At 48.1% G+C, this 21,723-nt stretch overlaps 1 protein-coding gene across 4 annotated transcripts in view; it reads left to right on the top strand.

Moving 5' to 3' along the window:
* Positions 1–21,723, top strand: part of KSR1 (kinase suppressor of ras 1) — a 99,369-nt gene that overhangs the window by 18,545 nt on the left and 59,101 nt on the right. The window contains exon 1 of one of the 4 annotated variants that reach the window (XM_033171417.1): positions 10,424–10,441. The exons of the other annotated variants lie outside the window; for them this stretch is intronic. The gene's annotated coding sequence lies outside the window, so the exon portion shown is untranslated. Of the gene's footprint in view, positions 1–10,423; positions 10,442–21,723 lie in introns of those variants that run through there. 4 annotated transcript variants of the gene reach the window in all.

Below are 21,723 nucleotides of genomic sequence, written 5' to 3'. Positions count from 1 at the left end.
TCCTGTTGAATATCCTCTAGCATTTGGACTGAAGATTGTGATTTGGGTGGAATGTTAAAACATCTGTAAGATTATTTTTTGAATAGTTGATTTTGAAGCCAGTGGCCCTTTTCCCACTCCTGGTGGGCTGCTGCAACCAAGGGGTTAGAGCGGGGGTTGTGAACCTTTTTGGACCGGGGGGGGGCACAGTTTGAATTTTGAGACCATGCTGGGGGGGGGGTGTCAGCCACAAAATGAAAGGATTTGCAAGTGGTTTCCCCGAGTAACGTGCATTTTTGTATGTTCTTTTCACTAATATCGGCACATTTATCCACATTCCCCCCTCCCCCCCCCCCGCTCCCTAAAACAAACGGCATTATTTTTGTGCTGGAAAATTTCACCGCAGAATTCATAGGAGTGCACATTCAAAGGATTGCTCTGTCTTGGTGGGCGTATTGGCTGTGAATTAGGGCATTTCTCACAGTTTGAATTTCTACTCCCTCCCTCCTTCTACTCTGCAAGACAGTGTCCCATTGGGCTTCTCCCCCTGCCTGTGAAAGATGGTTGCCCCATTGTGCAGGCACATCAAATGACTTTCTGACCTGCTTTGAAGTGAGTTGAGTTTAGAAACGGAAGTCGGCGTGCTTTGAGTGTTCCGTGTGGGTTCCTGGTGTAGCTCCACCCGATTTGCATGCCTCTTGTTACGAAACCCTACATTGCTTGTTTGGGCAAGAGAGGGGAGAACTTTCTCTCCGCCAGCCTTCCCCATCCTGGTCCCCCCCCTATGCTTTGGGCTGCACCTCTAATACAGGGGTCAGGAACCTTTTTCAGCCATGGGCTGGTCCACCGTCCCTCAGACCATGTGGTGGGCCGGACTGTATTTTGAAAAAAAGAAGAACAAATTCCTATGCCCCACAAATAACCCAGAAATGCATTTTAAATAAAGGGACACATTCTACTCATGTAAAAACACGCTGATTCCTGGACTGTCTGCGGGCCGGATTGAGAAGGCGATTGGGCCACATCCGGCCCACGGGCCTTAGGTTGCCTACCACTGCTCTAATAGCTGCCTGATAGGATGAGTTCAGCCAACGGTCCAAAGAGGAGCACACAGGTCCCATCCGCACTGTGCAGTTAAAGCAGTATCGTAACACTTTGCACAGTCGTGGCTCCCCCCAAAGGCTGTTGGGAACTGTAGTCTGCCAGAGGTGCTGGGAGCTTCTAGGAGACCCCATTCCTCTCACAGAGAAACAGTTCCCAGAGTTCCCTGTGGAGAGGGATTGGTTGCTAAGTTTTTTTTTGGGGGGGGGGTTGTAGTTCTGTGAGAGAAATAGGAGTCTCCTTGCAACTCTCAGCACCCTTAACAGACTACAATTCCCAGGATTCCTGGAGACAAGAAGCCATGACTGCACAGAAGAAGGAGGTTGTTTTCAGTGCACAATGTCAGTGGGGCCAGAATTAGGGTTGACCCAAAACATTTTGCTTCCTGTTGCATAGCACACACCCCTCCCCCAACACGCATGGAGATGGCTTGAAATTGATATTTTATTTCCTAGGCAGAGGAAGAAAAAAAACGCCAAGCAGAGACCAGGCTTCCAGTAATCAACTGTTCATTCTGCTTATTGCGCTTTGGAGAGAGATTCCTTCATCAGGAGCTCTGTACAAAATGTGGTTCAAAATAGTGACAGTGATCAAGAGATGATACCAAAAAGTAAAAAACAGGACACCCGGAAATTGTTGAGCTTTTTTTTTTTTTAAGGAAACCCCAAAAATTGTTGAGCTATTTCAGGTCAGATCCAGGACAAATTGCAGCCTTGCAGAAATTCCCTCCGAAATCCTGGTAATGTCTGGGAAAATCCAGGCGTATGGCAGCCCCATGCTAGAACACACTCAGAAAGGTAAAACAACGCCTAGAACTATCAATTCCAAACTGTACCGCGAATAAGACAGTGAATTTTGGGCTATAACCAGACCTCCATAAGTAAAAAGACAAGCACTCTATGATACGCCCATTCTAACAAGATTCTTACAGAGTCTTCATTTTGAGTAAGATGCACATGTATGTTTGGGTTCCTGCAGCTGGTTGAGCAAACCTCTCGCTCCCAGTTGTGCCGCCTTCTCTTCCTAACAGGCAGCATATAGGCATCTTAAGAACCCAAAGGTGAGACCCGAGCTCAATATTTGCTGTAACAAAATATATGCCCTCCAACACCCTCTGTCTGATGGCACTCCCTCACTTTGCCCAATGGTGGGGCCGGCTCTGCACACACCCTTCGTTTCTTCGTGGGGTAGGGAGCAGTATCAAATCCTCTTAAATGCATTTTCTCCCTCTTACATTCGCACGCGGCCTTTCCCCTGAGTAGTTTAAGGCAGTGAACGTGGCTCTCAGCCCTGCTCTGTCATTGCAGCAGCCTTTGAGGTGGATTGTAGCAACTGACACTGCCTGTCAAATTCTTCTTCCTCCTCCTCCTCCTCCTCCATCTCAGTGTCACCCTTTGTGGAACTCAACAAGCAGGAGGGGAGTGGGAACAAATCTAGAGTGAGTTGCTTCAGCCTGTCATTGGCTCTGGCGCCACCTACTGTTGGGCTCCCTGCCTTCTGCCCTACCAGCCACCAGCATCTGAAGACGGCAGGGATTGAGCCCAGTCTTCTTACACTGGGAGAGTCAGTAAATAACAGCAGTGCTGTGCAAGAGTTTCTGCTGCAAGCATATCATTTTGCGGGGAAAGCGGAGGTGGCGCTTTTTATTTGCGATCTTCTGTTTTTCGCTGGCATCTAAATAGCTGGGACAGTGCCTGGGCGTTCCAGCTTGTTTTTTTTTTTGCTCACTTTCCTCGGGTGTCTCTAAGAAACAAGGAGATTTCACTTTCCCGTGACCTGTAACTGGAGCTGCTGGAACGAATGCGGAAAACAAGTTATTTCTCAGATTCTCATGGATCTTCCGAGCGTAAGCGGAGATCCTTTTCTCCAGGCGGTGCTCTGAGGCCGGCTGAACAAACAAAACTGGTTTTATTCCTGCTGGATAATGTTATTTACTTGTGAGGTTTTTGTTTGTTTGTTCCACAAGTAATGAGCGGATGATTTTGGAAATGGGAGCCATGGGCTGCTTTGACAAGTGGGGTCTGTCTAATCTGCCGCCTTCCAGATGTTTGGGGCTAGAGCTGGCATCAGAAAGTTGTCCAAAATACGCCACGTGTGCTGAGCCCAGCATTATTTGAGATAGGCCTGCGGTTGACATGGTGTTCATGAAGTTGTGAGCCTCCCCAGACAAGGTTCTTCAGTGTGGATCTTGCTGGTGCCCACTAGAGTTTTTGGTGGGCTGGTGGATCGCCCAACACCACTTCTGTCAATTCAGCTAAGAAGACTATTAGACAGCAGGATGGTCAGTAAGCTAACAGAACGCCTGTTGGGTCGCTTGAGCCCAACACGAGGTACACATGCCCAGAGATGGACATCTGCAAGGTTGGGTCAGGGAGATGAATGTGCCAGGGCTGCCCCACATCCTCACCCTTCCAGCCAGGACTTCTGCTGCATCTGGAAACTTGGTGGGCACATCTGGGAGAGGTTTGCCCTTCCACTCTCACCCAGCGTGGTCTCAGTGATGGCCCACCAGATAGATGTGATGGTCAAGTAGCAAGGCTGGGATTAAGCAGGTCTTGCCACCTGATGGCTTGATGTTAAGGAGCAGCACCTGTAGACTGGAAGCTCCCTAACCTATTCAGGTTGGTGGATGAGTGGAGAGTAGAAGGACCAGGCTTGTACTGACCATCCTTTCTTATGAGCACCACCTCCTGCCGCCTTAGGACTCTCTTTGACCGCACGGTGTCTGTTGTCGCCCTCGACCCACATTTCTGCTTACACAACACACCCTGAACATTCAGCAGGCCGACACCTGGGGCTGCTCTTGACTGCTTTCACTTGTCACGTCGCAGGCTGAATGGCTGGTGACATGACGCTTGCCTGCTTTTCGGAGTCACAGGGAGCGGCCTGAAGGTGTACTTCTTACTGAGATGGTCTGCCTGCGTTTGGACTGTACCACCTGCGTTTGGACTGCACCACTGTGGACGGCCGGCGAGGTGGGGCTCTTACGATGGGATTGTTCCGTTTGTGAAACACCTAAAACTTCTACACACTGTAGATTTGCTGGGGGGGGGTGGGGAGGTTGGAAATCCCACACAGGCTCTGCCCACAAGCTTACAATCGAGAGATAAGGACCAGACATAACACGGGGGAGAGGAAATGAGCAAAGCAGGAGGGGTCAGTGAGGATAAACCGGTGGAAGAAATCTGCCTTCAGGAGAAAGCTTGAATGTAGAAACAGAGGGGGAAAGAATCTGCTGCTGGGTTGCTGTTGCAGGAACCAGACAGCTGCAAAGGGGAAAAAACAGTCGGAAATACTGTTCATAATAATGCTTAGTTTGACTGTGACATGGATGGTCTAAGGAGTTTTTGTGTATAGATACACAAACTCACACACACATCCCTGCACATAAAGCTAGACTATAAATTTTGTCTTTGTCACCTAACTTTCTGTGTATATGGATTTTTGTGTTGCTTTTTTGGGGGGGAGGGGTTGTGGGTGGGTGTAAAGAGGCACATTCAGTTCCCTTGAGCCCCCGCCAGCAGTCTGAAGTGGCACGGCTCACATAACTCTGTATGCAATTACAGTGGTACCTCGCAAGACGAATGCCTCGCGCAACGAAAAACTCGCTAGACGAAAGGGTTTTGCAATTTTTTAGGTGACTCGCAAGACGAATTTTTCTATGGTCGTGCTTCGCAAGACGAAAATTTCAATGCATTCCTATGGGAATTAAATTTCAATGCATTCCTATGGGAAACCGTGCTTCGCAAGACGAAATTTTCACAATACGAAACGACTCGCGGAACGAATTAATTTCGTCTTGCGAGGCACCACTGTATGTAAAACTTCCCAAAGGCAACATGTAAAAATAGAGACATTTATATTCCACCAAGTGTCCGTTTCTTTAAATATAGTCTTTACATAAGGTATGCAATACCCAAATCACGTTCAAGCGCAATATGGGATGTCTGAAAACCAAAGTTCCCTCCAAATGTTCATTTATTCAATAAAGAGAAAAGAATCTCTACAAGTATCCTTGTTGCTAAAGGATAATCCGCAGACTGTAACTAAATGATCCATATCGCCGGGAGTGTTGTAGCATTGCTCTCAATCACTCAAACTGCAGTGGCAGTGCCCCATATGTGTGAAAATCCAAAGTGCTACAGCCCGGGCACAGGTTGACCTACCTGCCTGTGAACTGGGAGGCCTTAATGAAAGCCCACATGAGATCATCATGATGGCTGGCACCAAGTTTTCTTGTACTTTAGTCAGATGGAAGTCTTGGAAGCCCTGTCACGGTTGTCGTCGTCGGTGGCTCCCTTCCCTTTGACCACAAGAAATTCTGCCGCAGGCCTGTGCTAGGAGCCCGACCAGGGAGTTGTCTATAACCCGTGTTACGTTTTACAGCACTTATGTGCATTGCTGACATCCGTGTGGTATCTGTATCTGGCCAAGGCTCGACTGGGATGGATAGCACACAGTCCAGTGTCAGAAATAGGTGGGTAGCCGTGTTGGTCTGCCATAGTCAAAACAAAATCGAAAATTCTTTCTAGTAGCACCTTAGAGACCAACTGAGTTTGTTCCTGGTATGAGCTTTCGTGTGCATGCACACTTCTTCAGATACCTGAAGAAGTGTGCATGCACACGAAATGGTATCTGAAGAAGTGTGCATGCACACGAAAGCTCATACCAGGAACAAACTCAGTTGGTCTCTAAGGTGCTACTAGAAAGAATTTTCGATTTTGTTTTGACAGTGTCAGAAATATTCTGCTTGTGGCTTTTGAAACTGGGAATATTGCAGGGAAGCAGGCTTAAACTGGAGAGAGCTGAGCTTTGCAGGACCAGATGTGTATGTGGCCATTGGCTCCTTATCCGAACATCCTTGAGTGTGTTAAGATATCTCCCCCTTGCAAGCTGTGTGGTCTGCACTACAATTGCAGTTGTGCATAGGAATCTTTGTCAGTAGGGTGGCGACTTCCACCCCAACAGGTGATGAAACTTTTTGGTGGGCAACTTCAGAGACCCCATTTTCCCTTCTTGTAGCACTTTCTCTTTAGACCAGATGGACCAGGCAGTTGTCTCTGGCCTTTGGGACTCTCCCTAGGCCACACAGCCCCAGGCCACACCTCTATACCACTGGCCTTGCTTTACATCTTCCTTGTGTATTTTTGCCTGTATCCTATATCTGATGGTGCTTCTTGCTTATCTAGAGAGGGTGAGCAAACTAGCACTTGTTGCCCCACCCACTTTCCCTCCTGGCCCCGCCCACCCTGAGCGTGTGGCCCCAGAAAGGTCGCATAGAGGGGAATGTGGCCCTCAAAGTGATGATGATGATAATAATTCATTTTTAATACCCCCTCGTCCTGAGTAGGACACAGGAATGCTGTAGCGGCAGGGCAGTAGCAGGCAGGAAGTAAGGAAATTCTCCCCAGAGGACATATTTAAATGCAGTTTATCTTTTTTCATTACTGTACTGCTGTTCTTTTTCAGACCAGCGCGTTCCAAATAATACTGGTGAGCCTCTGGGAAGAATGTGGATTCCTGGAAGCCTTGATTTACATTTGCTTGGGGTGAGACAGGGCAACGGAGAGAGGCTGGAAAGAGCTTGTGTAAATTCAGAGCAGGAAGAGTTTTCCCTGTGACCGGGAAAGGCAGCCTCTTTTGTGCTTCCCATGGCCACCGACCTCGCGATCTGCCTTGCCTGCTAGTGCACTTTCTCCCGTCTCCAGAGCAGAGTCAAGCAGTCAGGGCAGCCCGAATCTGCTGCTTCCTTGAAATGGGTGGCTGGGCAAATTTACATAAGGCTCAAAGGAGCCTCCCACTTCAGGAGCAGTCTGCTGTCCAAACACCAGTAGCTGGGGACAAACAGTAGGAGAGAGAGTTGCATTTCCTCCCATTTTTTTGTGGGAGTTCCAGAGGGATCTGGCCGGTTACTATGGGGAAACAGGATCCTGAACCTTGTCGGTTCCAGCAAATCTCCTCTTCCGTAATCAGTAGTTATGTGCGGAGCCTCCAGATGCAGAGGCAGTCTATCCCAGAACACCAGATTATTGTGGGAATTTTTTTTTTTTTGCTTCGATGCTGTGCTTGTGGGCTTCCCAGCAGCCTATGTATGGCCAATAGCGGGGAAATGGAATGCTTATAGGAACCTAGGAAGCTGCCTAGGAGCCAAACGGTTGCTCCATCTAGCTCAGTATTGTCTACACTGACTGGTAGTGGCTCTCCAGGGTTCCAGGCAGGGAGTCTTTTCCTAGCCCTCCCTGGAGATGCTGTTAGGGACTGAACCTGCAACCTTCTGCGTGCAAAGCAGATTTTCTACCACGCAGCTATGGCCCTTTTGGTTCTGATCCATCCAGAGGCTCCTTATGCCCATTTCACAGCTGTGTAGGCATTGTGGCAGCTGCATGCCCAAGAGCTCCTGATCTCAAAGGACCAGGTGGCAAGAGTGCTGTGCCACAGAGAAAGGAGTGGAATAAATTACAAAGCCGAGAGGATGGGAAATGACATCATACCTGCAATTGTAAACTATGGTTTGCCTTTTGCGCTGTTGGATGAGCAAACTATGGCTGGAGTTCTAAACCAGGGATTGTGCAAACAGTGGATTAGTGTGATGTCTGAATGTAGCCTTCCTCTGTGCTTCCTATACTTTGCTTCTTTTTCCCCATTTGGAGACACAGTCCCGAGAATTGCATGCATCTTGATAGAGTGGAGGAAGGGAGGAATTGAAGAGAATGAGAAGAATCAGCTCGACCAACCATTTTGCAAGCCCCACTTGAATTGCATTTTGAGCAGAGTTTTGAAAAACGGGCAATTTAAAAGAAGAAGAAGAAGAAGAACAGAACAGGGGTGTACTCAGGCATTTGGATTTACTTGAAGGCTCATCCTTGCACTTCAGCAGATGAACGAAGAGCCTCTGTTTTATATAAGTCCCTGGCACGAATTAGAAGATGTTGCAACCCATCGGTACATAATACTTGGTTTTCTGCGGTCTCCCGGTTTGGAAGAGCCGCAGCTTGCCATCTGCTGCTTGCGGTTGCCCGTAAAAATCCATTGATGGCTCTTTTCCAACCTCTCTCTCTTAATTAGATGATCTTCTTCTTTCAGCCTGCTCGCCAATGAATTATTCACAGTTGCTTGGCCCAAGGGAGTGCTTACCTTGATAAGAAGCAGGCTTAAAGATGATGGAGTTGTTTTGCAAAGTGACCGAGGAGATCACTCCATCCGTAGGCATTTCAGGGCTCGTCTGGGTCCAACAGGTTGCTGGAATGTGGACTAATGTTATTATGACTATTTTTGCATCTCACCTTTTCCCCAAGGGACTCTAGGCAGCATTCATAATTCTTTCCCACAGCCACCCTGTGGGGTAGGCTAGGCCAAGATACGGAGACAGTGCTGAGGCCAGGCACCTAATGTTTTAGCTCAGGGGTAGGAAGTATTTTTCCAGCATTCCTTTCTGGGCCCCCACCCAAGGGCCTAAGGCCAGAGGTGGGCAGGGCCAGAGGCGAAGTGCGAGGAGCAAGGAATAAAAGGTTCCATTTGTACAGTAGTCTAGTTTCTGCACAAACCCTCACACACCCTTCCCTACCCTCGATCCAGGCAAGCAAGAGGCGTAATTGGAATCCAAAGCCACGTTCTAGCTAGGCAAACACAGTCAGGCTCTATGAGGCCAGATGCAAAGGTGCAGAGGGCCACATGCAAACTCTGGGCCAGATATTCCTCTCTTCTGTTGTGGGTGATGGAGCTCTGTCATAAGTTAGGGCATTTTGTTGTGGTTCTGTGTGTATGTGTATGGTGGATTTAGGCAAGAACTCAGGAGATGAACCCTGAAGTCGTTGGCATCTCGACAACGCAGGAGCGCGCCTTCAGTGTTCAAAGTCAAATGGTTGGATGGTTGCAGCGCCTGCTGTGGTCGCAGAGACCGAAATGGGAGAGACATGTTTTGTTGCAGGTGGGGCAGGTGAAGGCATCCAGTTGCGCTGCTGCAGATGTACCATGGCATTTCTTCTCTCTGTGCTCTTCCCAGCGGTCATGTCTCCTCTGGTCACTGCTGTGGATGCATGACCTGACCATCTGTCTCCAGGCACTGCGGTCGTCTGGAAGGGATTCCCACATGGTGGGGTTGGTTTTGCCAGCCTTCATGCCATATTTGCAGATATCTTGTAATGCAGGGTTGATCTGCCAACAAGCCTGGCGCCTTAAAAATTATCCAAGGCAATTGATCTCTACATATACACATTACTTCTTAGATCACTTCCCTCTATGTGAATGTTATACATGCATGGGGCGATTGGGGAACAGGGGGAGTTTTTTGGAGTTACTCTATCTACTGAAAATGCATTATATTGTTTTTAAAATCACCCCAGGCCAGACAGTCCATGGTGCCCCTTTGGGGCACTCAGTCTGCCAATGGGCCAGTGCCAACATGGGCCCAGATCCAAAAGCTCCATTATCCCTTCTGTGTTGACATGGTTATAACAGCTGCTCTATTCTCTGTATCTCTCTTCTCCCTAGCTGCAAAATATTTCCCTGGGCCAAATCAGTAAGGTTGAATATTGTGCCCGATGGAATTGTTTGTGTGGGTGAATAATGCTCATGTACTGCTTTAGCCTGGACTTTCACACTGGAGTGATACACTAGGGATGTAAGAAGTGGCCTCATACAGAGTCAGACCGTTGGCCCACCAAGCTGACTGGCAGCATCTCTCCAGGGTTTCGGACAAGGGCACTTTTCTAGAGATGCTGGGGATTGAACCTGGAGCAGCAGATACTGAGCTCTTATCTTTTTAGCACTCTCCCTCTTGTTATTTGTTTTTGACAGTTTTTAATGTTGCGCCCGAAGGGGCAGGTAATGAACCGAGCCAATAATAATATATATCTGTCTCGGTTTCGACTTTCTCGTGAGATGTAATTGTCCTTATCGCGGTCCCAGCCCTCCTGGTTGCAGAACACCTGGTTGATCATTAATTCTGCTTCCAAACAAAGGCAGGCTAGCCTCGATTGCATCTTCCATGGGGAAAGGGGAACTTTTGGGTGAGTTGGGATGCCTGGACTTGAACCCAGTTGGGCAGTGGTTCGCTTCATACCCCCCATCACTGCCAAAGGCCGAGGGGTGTGTGAGTGCGTGTGAAAGGAGCTGCGAATTAGATGTGCATGATTTCATCCTGACCCGGTAGCAGAGGGCGAGCAGGAAGGAGGAAGGTGGTGACAACAAGAGAGGGCTGGGCCGAGCAGAGCAGTTTTGCTGCCATGATACCAATCAGCTGCTGCTGCAGGGAGGCAGCTAAGAGTTGGGCATTCCTGCACCGGCAAGGAGGGGAAGGGAGTGCTTCTCTGTTTCTGTGCTGAGCCCGCGAGTCGTAGCTGTGAGTGATGGGCTGTGGCAGGTAAGAAGCGAAAGAGGATCTGTGCGGTCGTGGGACTAGGCGGGAGCTCCTTCCCCCCTCCTTCCTCCCAGGATTGCGGAGAGATTTTCAGATCTAAGCAGGAGGGGCTGTAGGTCATGTTTTGCATGCAGAAGGCATTTCCAGCTGTTGGTTCTGTCTAGCTCAATATTGTCTGCACTAGTGGCAGCAGCTCTCCAGGGGTTCAGGCAAGGGACATTCCCAGCCCTACCTGGAATTCAGCCTCAGAGCTTTTGCATGCAGATCTGTTACTGAGTGATGGTCATTCCCTTAAAAATCAAGTAGGATTCTAGTCCTCATGCTTCCAAGTTAAGTGGCTGAAATAGGAACAGAGGAACCTGCTTTCTACTGAATCAGATGGTTGGTCCATTTAGCTTAGTATTGCTTACACTGACTGGCAGCAGCCCTCCAGGGATTCAGAGGTAGAGATAGTCTCCCAGCCCCACCTGGAGATGCTGAGGATTGAACCTAAGACCTGCTGCACCTAAAGTGGATGGTCTACCACTGAGCTGTGGAGCATCTCAGATGGCAGGTGATGAGAAAGATCCTTGCCTTGGACACCGGAGAGCAGCTGCCAGTCAGAGTAGAACCTCCCAGTTCTCCAGGTGTTGCTGAACTGCAACTCCCCATCACCCTCGCAAACATGAGGGATGGAGTGATGGGACTTGTAGTTCAGCAACATCTGGAGGGCTGAAGGTGTTCACCGCATCTACATTTCAGGGGGTTGGGCTAGAATGGACCCTTGGGGGTCCCTTCCAGTTCTACGATTCTCTGATTCTGTGAATATTCTGATTCCATATAGGGTAGCTTTGTGTTGTTCGCTGCACACTTTGATCTTGCATAATGGAGAGCAACTATGTTGGACTTCAAAAGTGAAGGAGGCATGTTAACCTGGGCTGTGGCTAGCTGGAAAAAGAGGCGTCCTCTTTTTCCTGGAATGTGCCGTTTGGCTGAATGAAGCCATTTCCTCCAGAGATCATGTTCTTTGTGTTTGTTTATCTGTCTTTTTAACAATGCCCATTTCCTTTCTCCTGCTCCTATTCACTCTTATGCATTGGGTTCTTAACGATCCCCCCCCAGTTATTGCCCCCCCAGACAGAACGAATGCCAGTTGCATGGGGGAAGCATTGCGGAACTGCTAATAAGGTGGAACGATGTCTGGATGGTCCAGTATAAAACCCGGCGCTAATGCACTCCTGTTACAGCAAGGGCATGTTGCAGAATGCGCCAGTCTTGGCTGTGTGTCTGTGTCCTAATCAGTCTCTTTTGAGGAGTGGGGCAGGTCCAAGACCTAGCAGGGGAAAGAGGAGGCACCTCTGCTCTGTGCAAACCACGGGGCCCTCCTGCAAGTGGATTGGGCCTGTAAGGTTTGTTTCACTTGATATCTCCGTGTCCTTAGAAATAGAGGCAGAGCCGGTGCTGTTTCAGTGTCCGGCTTCCTCTCAAGCACGTCCCCAGGAGAAGGAAACTCCTAAGTGTCAGGAGGAGATGGTGGTGGCAGCTCCTGACTTGAGGGGTCCAGTAAGACAGGGCCGGCCACCTCTGTGTCAACCTGCTTGGATCCTCCCCGGTATCCAGCTCCGGACTCCCTTGACCACTGGGTTGGGTGCACAATTCTGCCTCCCCTGCCCGTCCAGCTAGGATCCTCCCTTGGGTCATCTGGCGCCAACTCCCTGATCTCCTGCTCCTGCTCGGGATCTGATGACCCCTTCCATGACATGTCTGTGGGGCTCAGGACAACATTATGTGGCCCTGCCTGGTATTTTCCCCATCTTGCATTTCTGTATTTCATCTCTACCTCACCCACCCGCCCCAGTGCAGAGCTTTGCATTTGTCTCCAGTGGATTTCGTTTGGTTAGCTTCAGCCCAAGCTTTCTGTTCCGTCAAGGTCACCTTGGGTTTTCTATTCCTGCCTTTGGAGGAGTTAACTTTCCCTCCCAGCTTTGTGTCATCTGTAATTTCCCCAGGGCCACAGCAGGAAGAGGAGTCCCCTGGGCTTGAAGCTCTCCTAGTTGCGTTTTACTTTGTAGCGGCTGTTCAGGCATGAGCGGAGTGGGTTTTTGGCAAGATGGAAAAGTGGATGGAATGATCAGCCTTGCCAGTTCATCTCTGGATGGGGAAAATCCTGGAATCCTAGGGGAGGAGCCATTGCATCCTGTTGTTGCCATAGCCTTTGAGGAAAAGGCTGTAGCTCAGTGGCAGAGTATCTTGCTTTGCATGCAGGAGGTCCTGGGTTCAATCCCCGGCATCGCCAAATAGTGCTGGGAATTTCCTGTGACTGAGAGACACTTCCAAAGTTGACAAAGCTGAACTAGATACACCCCATGATCTGACTCACTATGGCAACTTCTCATGTGCCTATTTAATTCAGTCATTTATCCAGAGGCATGAGGACTGGGATCTATTTGCTGGAGTATCTGCTTCACATGCGGAAGGTCCTCCGTTCCAGTCCCTGACATCTCCAGACAGGGCTGGGAATGTCCTTTGCTTGAAACCCTGGAGACCTGCTGCCAGTCAGTGTAGATAGTACGGAGTTAGATGGGTAAGCAGTCTGAATTTTTATAGAGCAGCTTCATAGGGGAGTTTTGGATGTGGACAGGCTGCTTGGACGAGTGAAACCAACCACCTGTCTCCTTGATCCTTGCCCATCCTGGCTTATAAAAGCTAGCCGGGAGGGGCTGGGCGATGGGCTGCGCGGGGTGGTGAATGCTTCCCTCTGTGAGGGAGCCTTCCCAGCCCCGCTGAAAGAGGCGGTCATTAAACCGCTTCTTAAAAAAACATCTTTAGACCCGGCCAATATGGCCAACTATCGCCCAGTCTCAAATCTACCATTCTTGGGCAAGGTGATTGAGAGGGTGGTTGCTGAACAACTCCAGGCACGCCTGGAAGAAGCGGACCATTTGGATCCCTTCCAATCGGGATTCAGGCCTCACCATGGGACTGAAACCGCCTTGGTCGCGCTGGTCGATGATCTCCGGCGGGCTAGGGACAAAGGTGAGAGCTGTTTCCTAGTTCTGCTGGATCTCTCAGCGGCCTTTGACACCATCGACCATAACATCCTTCTAGACCGGCTAGAGGGGTTGGGAGCTGGAGGCACTGTTATACAGTGGTTCCGCTCCTTCCTCCTGGGCCGTGTTCAGAAAGTGGTGGTGGGGGATGAGTGTTCAGACCCCTGGGCTCTCACTTGTGGGGTGCCTCAGGGTTCTGTCCTCTCCCCCATGCTTTTTAATATCTATATGAAGCCGCTGGGAGAGATCATCAGGGGGTTTGGGCTGGGTGTTCATCAGTATGCGGATGATACCCAGCTCTACCTCTCTTTCAAATCAGAACCAGTGAAGGCCGTGAAGGTCCTGTGTGAGTGCCTGGAGGCGGTTGGAGGATGGATGGCGGCTAACAGATTGAGGTTGAATCCTGACAAGACAGAAGTACTGTTCTTGGGGGACAGGAGGAGGGCAGGTGTGGAGGATTCCCTGGTCCTGAATGGGGTAACTGTGCCCCTGAAGGACCAGGTGCGCAGCCTGGGAGTCATTTTGGACTCACAGCTGTCCATGGAAGCGCAGGTTAATTCTGTATCCAGGGCAGCTGTCTACCAGCTCCACCTGGTACGCAGGCTGAGACCCTACCTGCCCGCGGACTGTCTCACCAAAGTGGTGCATGCTCTGGTTATCTCCCGCTTGGACTACTGCAATGCGCTCTACGTGGGGCTGCCTTTGAAGGTGACCCGGAAACTGCAATTAATCCAAAATGCGGCAGCTAGACTGGTGACTGGGAGTGGCCGCCGAGACCACATAACACCGGTCCTGAGAGATCTGCATTGGCTCCCAGTACATTTCCGAGCACAATTCAAAGTGTTGGTGCTGACCTTTAAAGCCCTAAACGGCCTCGGTCCTGTATACCTGAAGGAGCGTCTCCACCCCCATCATTCAGCCCGGACACTGAGATCCAGCGCCGAGGGCCTTCTGTCTGTTCCCTCACTGCGAGAAGCAAAACTACAGGGAACCAGGCAGAGGGCCTTCTCGGTAGTGGCGCCCGCCCTGTGGAACGCCCTCCCATCACAGGTCAGGGAAATAAACAACTACCTGACATTCAGAAAAAACCTGAAGGCAGCCCTTTTTAGGGAAGTTTTTAATGTTTGATATTGTTGTATTTGGTTTCTGTTGGAAGCCGCCCAGAGTGGCTGGGGAAATCCAGCCAGATGGGCGGGGTACAAATAATAAATATTATTATTATTATTATTTTGGGGCATCTTGAAAAGACTCTTAATCCTTAAATGGCATGGGGCCAGGATACCTGAAGGACCACCTCTTCCCATATGTTCCTGCCTTTCCCTGAAGATCTTCACTGAATGCCCTTGTTCAGGTCACCCCACCTAATGAAGTGAGGCCGGTGGGTCCTGGGTAGAGGGCCTTCTTGGTGGTGTCTCCCTATAGACTATTATTTCTAGGAGGGCTACACTAAATCTTTTCAGCACCTTTTTTTTCTCCCTCTCCCATAATGCTAGAACTTGCGAACATCCAACGAAGCTGAATGTTGGAAGGTTTAGGACAGATAAAACAAAAGTACTTGCTCATGCAGTGTGCAGCTAAACTGTGGAACTCACTGCCACTGGAGGCCGTCATTGCCACCGACCTGGATGGCTTTAAAAGTGGACAAATTCACGGAGGACAAGGCTATCCATGGCTACTAACCCTGATGGCTATGTTCTGCACCCACTGCCAGAGGCAGATGCCTCTGAACACCAGTTGCTGGAGAGAAGGGAGAGTGCTCTTGTGTTTGGGTCCTGAATGTGTGTTTCTCATGGGCATTTGGTCGGCCTCTGAGAGAAGAAGAAGAAGAAGGAGAAGGGAAGAGTTTGGATTTGATATCCCGCTTTATCACTACCCGAAGGAGTCTCAAAGCGGCTCACATTCTCCTTTCCCTTCCTCCCCAACAACAAACACTCTGTGAGGTGAGTGAGGGTGAGAGACTTCAGAGAAGTGTGACTAGCCCAAGGTCAACAAGCAGCTGCATGTGGAGGAGCGGAGACGCAAACCTGGTTCACCAGATTACGAGTCTATTGCTCTTAACCACTACACCACACTGGCTAGATTGCAGGGCTAGATTGATCTGATCTAGCCATCTCTTCTTAAGTTCTCACCAGGTTCTTCTATGGTTGTCTCTGTATATTTTATTACAACAGAAAGAAGCAGTAGTATTTTATTTTTATTTTAAACTCCTGGGCACTTTCTCTCTCCTCCATCACTTTCAGGCCTTCCAGTAAAGGATGGTGCTTGCCTTATCTTCTTCTTTGAAATTGGTTTGTTTCGGGGTTTTTTGGTTTGGTTTTTCGGTTGTTGTTGGGTTTTTTTTGCATCTGGGCAGGAGCTGCCACCGAAATCCAGCCCCCTTCTGTCGGCGTTCAACAGATCATAACCACGGGGTTTTATTTTTAATCTGGAAGTGATAATTAAGCATGACGTCGTTGCAGCAGAGGAGAGAGAGGGGGGGATGCTTAGGCAGAAGGCTGAAAATGTGGGGTGTGTCGGAGCACGCGATATAAACCTCCCCACCCTGGAAGTTTTCGGAAATGTGGTGTGCCTTTTTCTCCCCCCCCCCAAAAAAAATCTGGGTGCACCAAAAGGCCCTTTAAGACTTGGAGGAGAGGGAGAAGAATTGGGTCGATCTTGCCTTTCCAGGGCTAATAGCTGCAATATGGTATTGTTAGGTAATTTCTGGCTCTGAACTTAATTGATTTATGGGGGGGGGGAGTCTTTATATCAAGGGTTGGGGGCCAGGTTTGATACATGGGCAAGGCCACAGCAACCACATCAGGTTCGCCATGGAGGAGAAATCCGATTCAGTTCACACGTAACGCCGAATCTTATCAAATTCACACTTTCTGAAACAATACGAAAGCCAAAACACAACCGTCTTTGAAGTTGGCACTTACCCAGATTTTGCAGTGCAGCTCTCCAACCAAGCGATGTTTAGGAAAAAAATGTGTTTTATTAGGGAAATGGGTGCATAAAATGAAATATACTTGGGGAAATGACGCACACGTAAGTGCATTCTGTTAGGAGAAGCTGTCTGCAAAAAGGCGCGCGTTAACTGCATGCAAAAATGTCCTTATTAAAATTTATCTCCTGCCTTCCTCCCAGAGGAGCCCAGGAGGGCAAAAGAGCAAGTGCTAAAATAAAAATAAAAAAATCTTAAGAATAATTCCAGTTTTTAAGATGCAGATGGTGAAAGGTCTCCACTTAAAGGGAGGTCTTCAGTAGGTGCCAGAAAGAAAACAGAGATGGTGCTGATTTGTTATTCGAGGGGAGGGGATTCCAAAGGTTTAGGTGCCAGGACACTAAAGGTTCAATTCATATATATATACTATGCAACAGCCCTCCTCACAATGTGACATCTGCAGAAGGCCTTTCCACATCAGTCTGCGACTAGTCCTCATGAAAACTCAGCAGCATTTTCGCACAAATGTCTCTTAATGCAACTTCCGTATGCAGTTTTGCCTGATATATACCGTGTTGGCCCGAATTTATGCCACACCCGCAAATAAGCCTCACCTTTGAAATTGAAAGGGGCAAAATAAAAAAGACAATACCCATGCTTTGCCAGGGGCCTCCCCCCCTTCCCCCATCCTTGGGGCTTGGGAGCAGCGAGCGGGACGGGCGCCATTTTCCCGCACCCCCGACGGCCCTCGTGGGCAGCTGTTTCAGCAGCAATACCGCAAGGTTGCGAATACAAGCCGCACTTTAACTTTTCACAATCGGAATTTGGGGGTGGGGTGGGAATGCGGCTTATATTCGGTCCAATACGGTATTTTACGAAGCGATTTTCCTAAATATGCCGCGTTTTCCATGTTAATGTTTGCTAATGTATGCTTTCATATGCACACTTAACCCTAGTATATGCATTTTTATTTGAGCTCAAATACTTGTCCTGGAGAAATGTATTGCAAAACTCAAGAGAAGAGCGGGTTTGGGAGGATGGCTGCGTGTAGGTCTGCGAATTTTGTCCGAAAGTACTAATTAGCTGCGTTCGCCTGGAAACGCAAACAGAATCGAGTTTCTCCCAGATCTCTACACTAAGGTCACCAGAGTTTTTTTCAATGAATCCAGGGACACTTTCCAACTTCAATGGATTTTGTATGGGGACTGATTTGTAAATCCGGGGACTGTCCCCAGGGAACGGGGACGTCTGGTAACCTTATTCTACACATTGCTCTTATCCCTGTGGAATTGTGATGATAATGATATTTAGCACTTAGGCAAACCCTAAAATCTCTAAGCACTGCGCACACCCTAGTCTCCATGGGTTTCAGCGCTTACCCAGCGTTCAGTTTCGTAGGAAGGAAGGTCACTTAGAGACAGAAGTGTCTTTAGAATATACAGTATTTACAGTTAAAATACAACCTGCGCATTGGGTGGGCAGGCTCACAGCATTAACCCTACAACCAGGGCCGTGAGGCAGACTGAGGCAGTTGCCTCAGGCGGCAGAATCCAAGGAGCGGGGGCCAGTGGGCACCCCACCCTCCTCTGGCACCACTAGAGAAGCAAGAAGGGGTGCTTCTTGGTTCCTGCAAGATTTTGCTGATCTCTTGCAAGATCTCTCTAGAAGCCGCTGCCACCACACGACCCCCATAAGCGAGACTTTGGAGTGGAAGGGTTGTCAGCGGGGTACCCCCGGCACCTTCCCTTGGGTTCTGCCTCAGGCGGTGAAATGGGCTGGGCCGCCCCTGCCTCTAAAGTACAGAATGAAGAGCAAATCTCTGTGTCTCTCCAGCAGCTCCTCACTTCAGCCCCTGCCCATAGACTCGCAGTCAGAGAGACACGATCCGAAAGGAAAAATGAATGGGGAGGGTGAAGGGAAGGTTAGCGGCTGAGCCTTTCATTTTTCTGCTTTTGTTTCATAATCCAGCAGGCATCTCTGCAGCCAACTCATGCCTCTGCTGAATTCCCCCCCGGAGCTGCTGTAAATTCAGAGCTCGGACTGAAGGAATTTATTCCGCCACTGCCGCCACCTCCAGAGCACTAACTGTTGGATTCCTTTTTGATACTGTAAACCCAGAGAGGGTGGCTGCCTGCTTCTCTTCAGACACAATCATCTCTGTTTCAGCCACTGTGGGTGAAATCCTTGAAGTGTAATGTTATCGCTTTGAATCCACCCCCCCCCCTTTCTTGGTTCAGCCCGAGAGGAGGTTAATGCGTCACTTTTCAGCATTTTCAGATGACGAGAACGGCTTTGGATGATCATGAAACGGTGCCCTGTTTGTTGCGGCAGTTGGGGAACGTGAGGCCTATCGGGTGTTTTGAACTCCCAGCTTCCATCCAGAGTCATGTTTTATTTTAATTTTATTAGATCCGTATACCGCCCTTCATCAAAAGATCTCAGGGCAGTTCACAAGATAAAAATACAAGATAAAAGCACAAATAGTCAGAACACATTTAAAAGGCTGTAGAATATTGATCAGTCAAAGTCCTGGTTGAAGAGGATTCTCCTTATTGAAAATTCTGAAAATTCTACCCCTAGGTGAGTTGTATGAAGTACAATGCAGAATATACAGGTGAAACTCGAAAAATTAGAATATCGTGGAAAAGTCCATTTATGTAAGCAGTTGTTTTCATTAGCTGCTGGAGTTTAATATATGAGATAGACTCATGACATGCAAAGCGAGATATGTCAAGCCTTTGTTTTTTATAATTGTGATTATTATGGCGTGCAGCTGATGAAAACCCCAAAGTTGAAATGGTTAATTTGGGGTTCTCATCAGCTGTACGTCATAATCATCACAATTATAACAAATAAAGGCTTGACATATCTCGCTTTGCATGTCATGAGTCTATCTCAAATATTAGTTTCACCTTTTAAGTTGAATTACTGAAAGAAATGAACCTTTCCACGATATTCTAATTTTTTGAGTTTCACCTGTAAGTCCACCTTGTCTTCAATCTGTTTTGATCCACTTGCAGTTGTCGGTTTGTTGTTTTTTTTTTTTAAAAATCTGCTAAGAAATCTAATCTGCATGAAATCTAAACTGAGTATGCACACAAAGCTTTACGCCTTGCATGTCTATGATTTTGCAAAGTTGTAAAGTCAGCTCTGAACATATCCGACTTGTATTAAGAGGGTAGGTACACAGTTGGCTACTCCTGATTAAAATGCATTTATTTGTTCCACAAAATTGATACACCTCTTGCGTGTAATAAAACCTCACAGCGGCTTACAAAACGAAATAGGTTTACAGAAAGTAAACGTGCAACTTTTTCTTCCCCAATGAGTTGAGGTGATTCTTTTTGTAACTCATATATTTTCAAATAGAGCAGGAGGACTAGAAACTTACAGGTGTGTGTGTGTGTGTGTGTGTTAATTAAAAGCAAACGAACTCCAAGGCTGTCAGAACTGCTCCAAACCCTCTCAGCACAACTGTGTCCATGTAGTGAATTAGTGTCCCTTTAGGAGGGAGAGTGGGAGAAATATTTATAGAAACGTGTTAGTCGTGAGAAATGCAGGCTTGTCCTAATTTGCTTTCCTTTGAAATGATGCTTTCATTTCATTTTATTTCGGTAAAAGATATTTCTGGTCCTTATTTGAACATCACATATTTGAGGTCAAACCATCCCAACTGTGAGGCAAGAAAAATCTTCTCTTGGGATAAGGGTTGAAAGATGTGTGGCAATTGGGATTTTATGTTCAGTTAGTTTCCCGTAGACTCTTTTGAGATCTACTTTGGTCCAGGAAGCTTGTGGCATTTGGGGTGGGATTGGCTTAGCCTATGAGGCTATTGTGATCCTTTTTTTTTTAATGCCCAGCAATTTCTTTCCTTCCTTCCTTCCTTCCTTCCTTCTTTCTTTCTAAAACAGTGGCAGGCAAATAAATCTTGAAAGTTGCATTTTCTTATTATTTTGCTGTAGTACGTTGGGAAATGTTGCCCCTGCAGGAACGGTTTTGCTTTAAAATCTTGGCCGTCCAAATCTGCTCGGCTCAGCGGTTCCGTGCACTTGTCTCTGTGTTGTTTTTCCTGAGCTCCCAACTGTTCATTTGACGTCACGGTTAAAAGAGAGAGAGAGAGAGAGAGAGAGAGAGAGGCAGGCAAGCTTGTGTCTCGAGAGGTTTAGCTAGTTACGGTATAAATAGATCAACAAATAATACTGAGCTTGGCAGGGAACCCCTGAGTTTGCGCTTGCGCAGATATAATAGATGCACGCTGGATCTGCCTGTGTTCAGACCAATGGGCTGGGGTTTAATTCTGAGTCTCTGGAGCAGGATATTCTGAGCTCCGGTTCCGCCCCCTGTAGAATGTGCAGAGAAGCAATTGAGGAGAGTGCCTCTGAGCATGGACAGAGAACATTTTGCTCCTCACATGCGGTGGGTGGATCTGATCACTTTGGTTCTCTCAGTCCCCCCCCAACTTAAATTCAGTTTTTTCGCATTTCTGCATAAATTTGCGTTAAAAGAAATCCTTGTGAAAATTCGTCCTGTGAACGTTTCCTAATAAACATATTTGTATGTAGTTTTGACGAGTCAGGCAATTTCCCCCAGCGTAATGCATTTTCATGTCGTTTGCAGTAATATGTTCATTTCATGCACACTCTCCTGTAACATGTGCATGTTTGTAAACATCGGTGGTTTGGAAAACTGCGCCACAAAATTCGGATGAGGGTCATTTTGAAGCATAGCTGACTAGTTACTCATTAAAATGCAAACTAAATCAAGTTTCTTGCCCAGCCCCTACAGTCCTCAATGAATAATGCTATACTTCTCCCCCCCAAAAAAGACACATTTTGGATTTATTTTATTTCTTAAATAGTCAAGTTATATTTGCATCTTTCCTTAATTCCAAAGAGCTGAAAGTGGCATACATGCTTCTCACTCTTTCCCCCGTATGTAATTCTCACAACAATCCTGTGAGGTAGGTTAGGAGAGAGAGACTGGCCTTCATGGCTGAGAGGAGAATTGAGTGCCTACACCAGGCTTCTTCAACCTCTGCTCTCCAGATGTTTTGAGACTACAATTCCCAGCATCCCTGACCACTAGTCCTGCTAGCCAGAGATCATGGAAGTGGTAGGCCAAAAACATCTGGAGGGCCGAGGTTGAGGAAGCCTGGCCTACATCACACTGGTTGAGAAATGGATAGGCTTGCCACGTTTCAAAAGGCACAGAGCTGGTTCTGTGTGCGAATCCTGAGAGTAAAAGGGTTGGGGATTAGGAGACCCAGAGGGTGGAAACTGGGGCAGGTAGCATGGAGTAGAACCTGATCTCCCCCCCCCCCGCCCCAAATT

The sequence above is a fragment of the Lacerta agilis genome, chromosome 15, assembly GCF_009819535.1.
Source record: "Lacerta agilis isolate rLacAgi1 chromosome 15, rLacAgi1.pri, whole genome shotgun sequence".
Lineage (NCBI taxonomy): Eukaryota > Metazoa > Chordata > Lepidosauria > Squamata > Lacertidae > Lacerta > Lacerta agilis.
This window is presented reverse-complemented; position numbering and strand designations above follow the sequence as displayed.